Source organism: Echinops telfairi, unplaced genomic scaffold, assembly GCF_000313985.2.
Source record: "Echinops telfairi isolate 266 unplaced genomic scaffold, ASM31398v2 ScPeMD7_3533;HRSCAF=4204_0, whole genome shotgun sequence".
Taxonomy (NCBI): domain Eukaryota; kingdom Metazoa; phylum Chordata; class Mammalia; order Afrosoricida; family Tenrecidae; genus Echinops; species Echinops telfairi.
The window spans coordinates 10,290,137-10,300,749 of NW_022107431.1; positions in this window are offsets into that span (position 1 = coordinate 10,290,137).

Consider the following 10,613-nt stretch of genomic DNA (forward strand, 5'->3'; position numbering starts at 1 on the left):
TCTTCTCAGTGCCTACAGCGGCCCCTGCTCCAGGCCTTGGGCTGGGACGAAGCAAGGAGCTACTCCCCATGCTGGAGCAGGATGCCAGCAGCTGCAGCGGGGGAATGCATCTCTCAGGAGCGTGCCCTCAAGGACAGGCTGAACTCACACATGATCGCCGACAAGGCATTATCCACACCCCTTAGAAGAGAGGATTAAAAAGAAAAAGTCTGGGGTGGTCAGAAGGGGCTTCGAGGCTGGGGGACCATCACCCCAGATTTCCCATCTGTGCCCCACAGAGACACCGCTGAGCTAACCTTACGTGGCACTGCCCACCCAGCTCTAAGACTGGATTGTTACAAAACCATGAAAAACTGCCTTTGCTTTTACAGGAGGTAGTCTCGTTGCTGCTGAGAAGAACCCTAGTCGACAGCATCTCCAAGGGGTGGATGACATTCTGGGGTTCTGCAGCCCCCCTTTTCCGAGTCGTTCCTCCCCATTACCATGCCCCCACTGCCCCATAACTTCCCCTCTAATCTTTCGGGCTGTTGTTGACACTCTGGCCCACATAGACAGACAGTTCTTAAAGGAGCAAGATGTTCCTCCAGTGCTTTAATGTTAACGTCGTCCCTCCCAAAAACCTGCACGTGACTGCAGTCCTGACTGTCCAGTGACGCACATCACCAGGGAGCAGCCATGCAGCAGCACGTATGTTGGAGTAAACCATCCCTGGAATGGAAGACAGTCGTTCACGAGAGAGAGAAGAGAGATCAAGGAGCGCGGAAAGGAGAAACTATTGGGATGGGGGGAGGTTTTCGATGAGTTGTTTGAACTATTGAATACAAAGTTGATTATCTGCGATGTCAACCCCCACCTAGTTTACAATGGAAAGACTGTTATTAAAACACGCAGTCCTTCATGCAAATGTGGTGTGACTTTATCAACACCACATACCTTCCGCGTCGTCATCATCATCATCAAGAAGCAAGGTTTTCTGAGCAAAATTTCTACGCTCAATAGGGGAAAAATCAAACCAAACTTACTGCCATCAAGTGTATGCTAACTCACAGAGACCTGGCAGGCAGGGCAGAACTGCCGCTGACCGTCTCCGAGACGGTAACTCTTTAAGGGAGCAGAACGCCCGGTCTTTCTCACAAGGATGGGCTGGTGGTTTCCAACGGCTGAGCTTGCCGACGACAGCCCAGCGTGGAACCACTACACCAGCACCAGGGACCCTTCAGCGGGGGAAAGAACATTCAACACACTAACCACAGCACCAAACCCCCCGGATCTGTCTGGAGAAGAGTCTGCACTGGGTCTGGGGGTGTGGTGGGCTTCTCCCCTTTTGTGTTTCTCCATTCAGATTCCAACAAAATATTTCTGAACCGCTTAGAACCCTTTTTCTTTTTCCTTAATGAGCAGGAGGGAAAAGGAAATGGGAGCATTCAGCACACCTCTGAGACACCTATCCCCCGTGGGCACAGGTGGGAGTGTCTGCGTGGGGTGACTTCCGGGGCTGCTTTTCTCACCACCACTTCTAAATCCACGCACGCGTGTCTTGACCTGCAGGGTCAGTTGTGCATAAGGAATCTTTCACTCTAACTCCGAAGGAGCAAGCAAACCCACGGCTAAGCATCCTGGAAGAAGAGCTAGAACGTGGACAAGGTTATCTATTGCTATCTTCTTTGTTTTCCCCTATAAACTAAACTATTCTAAATAACAGTCCGTGCCCTTTAAAAAATTACTTTCCTAACTGAAGGCAGACATACACTTCTATCTAATGTGAGGAGCCATGCACTGGCTGAGTGGTGGTCCGGTGACAGAAGTTGTCCCTGCCACAAAAGAGACCCCGGTTCAATCCCAGGCCAGTGCTGCTCACACAGTCACTGCCTGCCCCAGTGCAGACTAAGATGGACTGGGGGGAACCAAGGAGCCCTGGTCCGTGTGAGGGTCCCAGGCTGGGCTGCTAACCCATGTGAGCCCGGTGAACCCACCAGGCCACTTCTACTCTGTCTTACAGTGTCCTCACGAGTTGGATTCGACCCGGTAGTGGCGAGTTGAGTTTGGGTTTTAGCGAGAGAAACCAAACATCCACTACCGTGGTGTCATTCTGACTCGTATTGACCCTCCAGGGGAGCGGAGAACTGCTCAGTAGCGTTTCCGAGACGGTAAATCTTTACAGGATGTGGCAGTTACATCACCTACTGTCAACTTGAGTGAAGGGGTTGGGGGGAGTCTAGCTTGCCAATCAGGTCATAGCCAATGAGGCCTCTGTGAGGGCATGGCCTTCTCCTGAGGATTCTGGGAACGCCTATCTTCTCCCCACCCCACCCCCGCCTCGCCGGAGGTGGGACACACACTCTCCTCCTGCAAGACATTCCTGTGGACAAGCCACATGGAGCTCCACTGATGCTACCAGAACCCTGGAGCTGGAGGTGCCACATGGAGACCCACGCCAGCGCTGAGATGCTTCCATCACCACTGGATCCACAAGACATTCCACCCACTGGCCTGTGACCCACATTCAGTGTCATTACATGTGTTGAGTCAATCTGAAGAAAAATTTATAGACTGGTATCAGACAGAAGAAGAATTTATAGACTGGTATCGGACATATGGGCTAATATCAGACTTATGGACTTGATCTAGACTGGGCTGAAATGTTTCCTTAATATACAATTGCTCCTTGACATAAAGCTCTGTCTTTTTTTTTTTTTAAAGTGTTAAAAAAATTTTTTTTAATTTTAATCATTTTATTAGGGGCTCATACAGCTCTTATCACAATCCATACACACATCAATTGTGTAAAGCGCATTTGTACATTTATTGCCCTCATCATTCTCAAAACATTTCCTCTCCATTTAAGCCCCCAGCATCAGGTCCTCATTTTTCCCTCCCTCCCCGCCTCCCCCTCCCTCCTGAGCCCTTGATAATTTATAAATTGTTATTTTGTCCTATCTTGCCCTGTCCGACGTCTCCATTCACCCACTTTTCAGTTGTCCGACCCCCAGGGAGGAGGTCACATATAGTTCCTTGTAATCGGTTCCCTCTTTCCTACCCACTCTCCCTCTACCCTCCCAATATCACCACTCACACCACTGGTCCTGTAGGGCTCATCCGCCCTGGATTCCTTGTATTTCCAGTTCCTATCTGTACCAGTCAGTGTACATCCTCTGGTCTAGCCAGACTTGCAAGATAGAACTCGTGTCATGGTAGTGGGAGTGGGGAGGAAACATTTAGGAACTAGAGGAAAGTTGTATTTTTCATCGTTGCTACATCGCACCCTGACTGGCTCGTCTCCTCCCCGAGACCCCTCTCCAAGGGGATCTCCAGTGGTCTACTGTCTTACACACGTATGAGTGTCTCTGGATTTGTTCCTCTAGTCAACCCAGGCTAACACACAGGATGAGACTAACTCTCCTCACCTTTCTCTCTCCGAGGGACTGGTGGGTTTGAACCCGAATCTGCCGGCAGGCAAAACCCTGGCCTCTGGCTTCCTCACGGCACCCCGGCAGGCAGGAGGTGTCACCCATAGGAAGAAAAGCCTGATGCTTTGCTTCCCAAACTCGGCCAGTGAAAACCTGAGCCCTGTGCCTGGAGAGGCCAGGAGTCAGGGTCTCCTCCAGATCTTCTCAACAGGAGCTGGCACCCAAACACGAGCCACCGCGCACAGAGAGAGTTGTTCCACAGGCCTGCTCTCCTCATACACACCCCCCCACACCCCCGCACACACATGCACACACGCACACGCACATGCACACACACGTACACCAGGAGACCTTGAGAGCTATGGTCACCCATTTCTAGAGGAGTAAGCTGAGGCCTGGTTGCTGTCCTTCTGAGGGGAATGGGAAGCCATTCTCAGCTTCCCACCCCCACCAAGGCTTTGGTTGGTACTGGGCATCTTAAAGCAAAACACAATTAGCAGTGCCCTTACTAAGTATTTTTTTAAGTTTTATTAATATGTAATTCATATATCATACAATTCAATGGATTGAACATAGTTATATAATTATCACCACAGTAAATTTTGGGAAAATGTCTTCATTCTTGTACTCATTATTATTAGCCCTGCATTTCCTCCTGAATCTCCCTTGCCATAGCTCTAAGAAACAATTAATCCAGTTAATGTCTCTGTAGATTAACCTATCCTGAGTTTCATATGAAGAAAAACATTTTTTGTTTTGTTTTGTTCCTTACTATTTTGTGGACCATAGAAACAATCACTTTTGTCCCATGCAACACACACCCATTCTGTGCATAAGCTCTGACAACTTGATCTTTCCAGGAACAATCCCTCTTGTCACGTTAAACACGCTTTCTTTGTACAACAGGCTCTGATAAAAAAAAAGCGCATGGAAAAACTCCTATCTTTTCACACCATTGTCCACCAACTTCTTGAAGCTCCCTGTGCGGGACTCCTTTCTGCATTCTCATCTGTAAACCAGCGCTAAGGACAGTTCGGTGGCTCCATCTCAGGCTGGGAGAGGAAGGGTTCATGGAATGCACAGCAGCACCTGCATGGCCAGACACCTGTCACCTGCAGGTAGGCAAATACCACTGCTGCTTCCTCAGAGCATCTCGGCAGGGGTCCCTCTCAGCCTGGCTGCTCTCCTTCAGCGCCCTCTTGGTGCCTTCCCCTGGCCAGATTCACAGAGGTGTTGGCTCCGCAGGGACCAGGGGTGGGGGGTGGGGCTGCCTGCTCCCAAACACGGCAGCTGAAAGTGTCTATGTGATGGAATCACATTCGCTAATGAGCGCATACCCGCTAAATGAAGCTAAGCTAATGAGCTCCACTGAGCTAATTGGCTCCGAAGAGAGAAGTTTTTGTTTTTCTGGGGATTGGGCAGCCCGCACCCCCAAATAGAGACGGACTGTTTGAAACGGGCTGTGTCTTTTGCCCCCAGAAACAATATGGCCAATAACTGCCAAGCTTGGTCCTAAAGGAAGGGGGCAATTGAGCAAGAGCTTTGGGTCCTAGCGGGGGGCGGGGGGCATAAAACAGGGAAGAAAGAGACCCATCGGCCGGCCTTCTCCCAGATGTAAGGTCAGTGCTAAAAATGAAAAAGACAATTGTCCCAAGGGGTAGGGACGCCAGATCGATGGGAACAGAATGGAAATACGGAGGAGGGTGACACACGGCGAGAACGAAAGCCAATGTTGTGGAACTATTTGTACAACAACTGTACCGTGAACCTCGTTTGCTGAGTCAACGCCCACCTGAAACACAATGAAATCATTGTACACAAAAGCGAGAACGAGCCAGCAGTTGACTACTCCCTTCTGACCCAAGGAAATGGCCACCAAGGGTGTAGGATTGCTTCACACCCCCCACCTCACCCCACCCCCCTGTGCAGCGTGTGCCACATCGACACACGGAATCTCCTGGAAGCCAGGGAACAAAGCCTGTTGGTAAAGTCCTCTCCCGCTCAAGTACTGCTTATGAGGAACCTCTTCACCATTTCTCACGGGCGCCTGATCCCTAGCAAGGGCCTGCAACCTGAAAGGGAGCGCTATGAGCTCGGGTGGAACTAAGCACAAGTTTCTTTTTGATTGTTCAACACAGAACCGCCAGTGCGGGGAGCAGTCATCTCACCAGCCTCGGGACCTAAGTCTCTCCAAGGGCCAGCTGAACACGCAGGCTGCCCGGCCCTCTTCCCAAGAAGGAGATGAAGTGTCTGACGAGGAAGGGTGCAACGCCTTCGGGTGGGAGGCAGGGTGTGTTGACGGGACGGCTGGATCGCGGCTCACGTCTAGGTCCCCGCGCTGCACACCCTCCAGGCCTCGTGCTGACAGCGAGGACGCAGCACTTCAGATCAAGGACTGAAGCCTTCAGGGTGGATTCCGACTCGATGTCAAGACGACCAACATCCTCACACAAGTGGACCAATAGGAACAGCACGATAAATGGAGAAAAGGTTGAAGCTGTCAAGGATTTCCTCTTGCATGGATCCACAACCAGTGCTCACGGAAGCAGCAGTCTAGAGATCAAAAACTCATTGCATTGGGGAAGTCTGCTGCATAAGACCTCTTCATTGTGTTGAAAAGCAAGGATGTTACTTTAAGGACTCAGGTGCCTGACCCGAGTCCTTGGCCTCCTGTGCATGTGGAAGTTGGACAGTGAATGGGGAAGACCAAAGACGAATCGGTGTGTCCTAAGTGTGGAGAAGAATATTGGCAGTATCATCGACTGCTAAAAAGATAAACAAGTGTGTCTTAAAAGAAGTACAGCCAGAGTGTTCCTTAGAAGCAAGGATGGCGAGACTTTGTCTCAAGAACTTTGGATGTGTTGCAGGAGAGAGCCGCCCCTGGAAAAAGGCATTGTGTTGGGTCAAGTGGAGAAGCAAGTAAGAGAAGCAGGCCCTCGATGAGATGGATGGACACAATGGGTTCAAGCATCAGAACAAGGGCAAGGACAGGGCAGGACCGGGCAGTGCTTTGTTCTGTTGGGCACAGGGTCACTATGGGTCGGAACCAACTTGATGGCCCCTAGCCCCAACAGGTCTCCATGAGAAAGGGAGTGATTCAGTGGGGGAGGCCCCGATGGACATGATGTGTCTGCTGACCCTGCCTGTGTTGTGGCATCCGTCTCCCAGGGCTCCGTTTTCTTATCTGTGAGATGGGGGACTTTTCATTGTTGTTGTTGTTGAACCAGTTCTACCATTATAACTAGTTCTGTCTTGGAAGAAGTACAGGCAGAATGCTCCTTAGAATTGAGTAGGGCAAGACTGCAGCTCAAGGACTTTGGAAATGTTTTCAGGTGGGACCAGTCTCTGAAAAGGAGCATCACGCTTATTAATCTAAAGCAGGGGTCCTCAAACTTTTTAAACAGGGGGCCAGTTCACTGTCCCTCAGACCTGTTGGAGGGCTGGACTATAGTTTAAAAACAAACTATAAACAAATTCCTATGCACACAGCACATATCTTATTTTAAAGTAAAAAACAAAACAGGGCAAAAACACCCCGCGGCCTGGATAAATACCCTCAGCGGGCCGTAGTTTGAGGACCCCTGCTCTAAAGGGTCAGAGAAAAATAAGAAGGCCTTTGGCAGACTGGCCTGGGGGCTGTAAGATGGGCTCCCATCATCACCACTGTGAGGAGGGTGCAAGACCGGCCGTGTTCAGGGATGCTGTGAGTCAGCGCCCATTTGACAGCACCGAACAACAACAATAACATCCAGCACTACATGAGGGGCTTCAAAAGGTTCATGGGGGGGGGGGGATCCACTATCTTGTCATTCTATCTTCCACTTTCTGAAGCTCCCTTGTATGTTCAGAAGTAAAAGATGCCAAATCCCGAATATTGTTTTGTTGTTGCTAGGTGCTGAATATAGGGGTCAAAGTTTAGGTTCTAAATTGCCGAGGGATAGCTTACAGTCCATACCAAAGATGAAGAGCTCTCAAAAGAGTTATTTTCGAAAGCTCCTTATTTTACACCACAAGGGGAAAAAGAAGGTTTTAGAAGTCAACTATTTGAAACACCGACGTTTTTTTTAATCCTTGGACTCTGTATGTAACCATTGGGTCGCTGAGAATAGTTGCCCCAGTGCTTTTTGTGGGTCCGACTGCAGCATCTGACAAATAAATAATGAATGCGGCGAATCCAAACCCAGCCCGGCCAGAAACCTGCAGATGGATGTGACTGGGTGGAAAGGTGAGTTTCCCTTGGCTCCTCCGCTGAAGGGCATTGCTGGTCGCAGGCAACGCCAGACTCGTTTCTTTGGTATCACGGCCCCGAAAGACCGGAGAGCAAACGCTGCAAGGGGGACTTGTACAGAATGTCCATCACACCACTACTCACAGCAGCCAAGAGGGGGGAGCCATCTAAATGCCCCTCCACAGACAGATGGACAGACAAAGCGCAGTCCACACAGACACGGAATCTGACTCCGTTCAAGCTACAGGAAGGCTGGAGCCACTTAAAATGCTGTATGGCAGTTTGACCTCACTTAGATAAAGAGACAGGAAAAGGCAAATGCATAGAGACCAATGTTGACTAGCTGTAACCAGGGACAAATGGGAGGAGTGCAGCAGTAATGGAAATATTGTAATGGTGACGGGCAAGGTTGCATAGATGACTATAGAATGACTGTCAGTAAGTTGTATGAGGGCTGTGTGACAGATATATTTCCACAACAATGAGAAAGTAGCTGCTGAAGCTGCTTATGGAGGACCAAATACCTCATAACATTTTGGCTCCTTCATTTGGAGGTTTAGGGTCATGGTTTCTTGGGGCGTCCCCATCATCTGGCTTCATAATGTGTGGTGTGTGTTTCGTGCCTCTTTCCCCTCCCCCTTCACTGTGCGGGGCCTGGGCTTTTGAAAGTGCAATCCGCCGTCCAGGGCACAGCAGCCGGTTTCTAGCCACCTGGGGCAACCAGGAATGCGAGAGTCGGGATGTCTCGGAGGATAGGAGACGCATGTCTGAGGGTTCTGTAACAAGGGCCTCCTTTGAGACCAGAAGAACCGGATGGTGCCCCGCTACCACGACTGAGCACGTTCATCCAAGATTTTATAGCCAAATCCCGATCAATTTGGGGATCGGGCAGAACAAACGCATTCTCATGAACCCTAGACTTTCTGGAGCCGTGAAGGTTGGATGAACCCCTGAAACGATCGTTGAGATCCTCCTTAAACCTGAAAGCAAAAGACCCCCGAAATCCATCTGAGAATGAACATCGCCTTAGCCTACCGTGTGGAAAACAAACGCCAAAAGAAAAAGGCCTGCCTGACCAGGAGGTTCTTTTAAGAGGTTTTAATCCAGTCCCGGTGCAAACCACTCACCAAAGCGATTTCACTTGCAACCGGAAAATAACCGAGCAGCTCGGCAGCTGACCCAGTTCAAACCTCCCCAGTGGCGCTGAGGGGCCAAGTCCTGGCAACGAGCTCTGGTGAGGCTCACAGCCTGTCACCGGGGATCAGGATGCACGGTGACCACCCAACTCCTTATGAGCAAACTCTCCCTTCGCCCCAAAATGACACCGCCCTGTCCCCTTCCAAAGGCATCTGGCCCGATTCTGCTTCGCACCCCCTTGGCCAGCAGGGGGTTCCACGCTGAACACGAGAAGCCACACCAGACCGACCGCCAGCCTGACCACAGGAGGCCCACCTTGGAACGTACACACCAAAGGCGCCACGGTGGAAAGGCTGCCGCAGCAGGAGAGACCGAGGTTCCAGAACCCTCTCTTTCAAGACCCCCTTCACTTTCCAGGGGCCCCGTTTCCCTCGCAGACATGCCGACAAGAATTCTGAGTGGGCCAAGCAGTCTGTGCACACCAATGTTGGTCTCGCCTATTTTCCACTCACGCGACCCCGCGTGACGGCAGCACTGCCATCTGTGCCAGTGCAGGTGCCAGGCATCTCTCCCTGTCGGGTCAAGGCCGAGTGCAAGTCTGTTGTGCCACCAGGCCTTCCATAAAGATACGCTATGTGACCGCAGAGGTAGAAGAAGGGACCGTAAGGCCACCCGCTGACGCCGTGGTTTCTGCTCCCCACCCACCCCCACCCTGTGCCCGAGAACCATCCTGATTTCCGACCTACAGGTGAACAAACATGCTGTCTTAACCACCCATCTGCTGTAATGGCCACCACGGAAACTGCAGGGTTAGAGCGAGGGGGACCCTGCCTACACCTCCCTTTAATTCCCACACGTTTACGTCTCCGCTCTCGGCCTGACTGGGGCTCTCACCAAGGAGAAAAGGCATGCGATCTTGATAACCGATCTTGATAACCACCAGCGGAGGGTCAACCTTGGGAGCCAGGAGCCGTGCAACTTCCTAAGAGACGCTGGCACATCTTCAGAGGGGACGTTGGCCGTGCTGCGGGTTAAGCATTGGGCCACCAACGGCAAGGCCAGCAGTTCACCCACCCCCGCTTCCCCCAGGGGAGAGATGAAGCTGTCTGCTCCCCCATCAAGTGTCCATCTTGTTTTAAAAACCCTCGGGGCAGAGCCACGCTGTCTGGGCTGGCCACCGGTCAGCGTGGTCTCCTCGGCGGTGGGTTGGTTTGGGATGAAGAAGGATCGAGGAGATGAAGCATCCTAATAGAAAAGCCCGAATAGATCAACTGCCAACGAGACCGGAGGCGGAAGAGATCAGTTATGAATGAGTGGGACACTGTGCTTGGTTCATTGCAACTTCCATTAAGAAAAATGGAAAATATTAATAGTTTCCTAGTTTGAACTCAAAGGACCCACGGTGGTATAGTGTTGATGCTTTTGCAGTTCAAAACCACTAGCCACTCCTTAGGAGTAAGACTGGGCTTTCTCTACTCTGGTAAGGAGTTACCGGCTAGGAAACCACCCTGTCCTGGAGGGTCACTGTGAGTGGGCATCGACTCCGTGGCAATGAGTTTGGGCGCTGGAATCCAGCCCACAAAGAGGAGCGGCGTTAAGACATGGGCACTTCCTGCCTGTGTTCATTATCATCGGTCCACAAGAAATACAAGGGTCTGTACACAACCATGCTCATCATGACTAAACAACGATGCTGCTTGTTACGATGGGGAGTGGGCTTCTGGAACTTTGGTTACCGGTTTACCCTGTGAACTCTCCCGGCAAGACGTAGCTTGTAGCTACTCATGCGTGGGTGAGCAGGGCCGATTCAGTACATCTCCACTTGAATGTGGGGGGGGGGG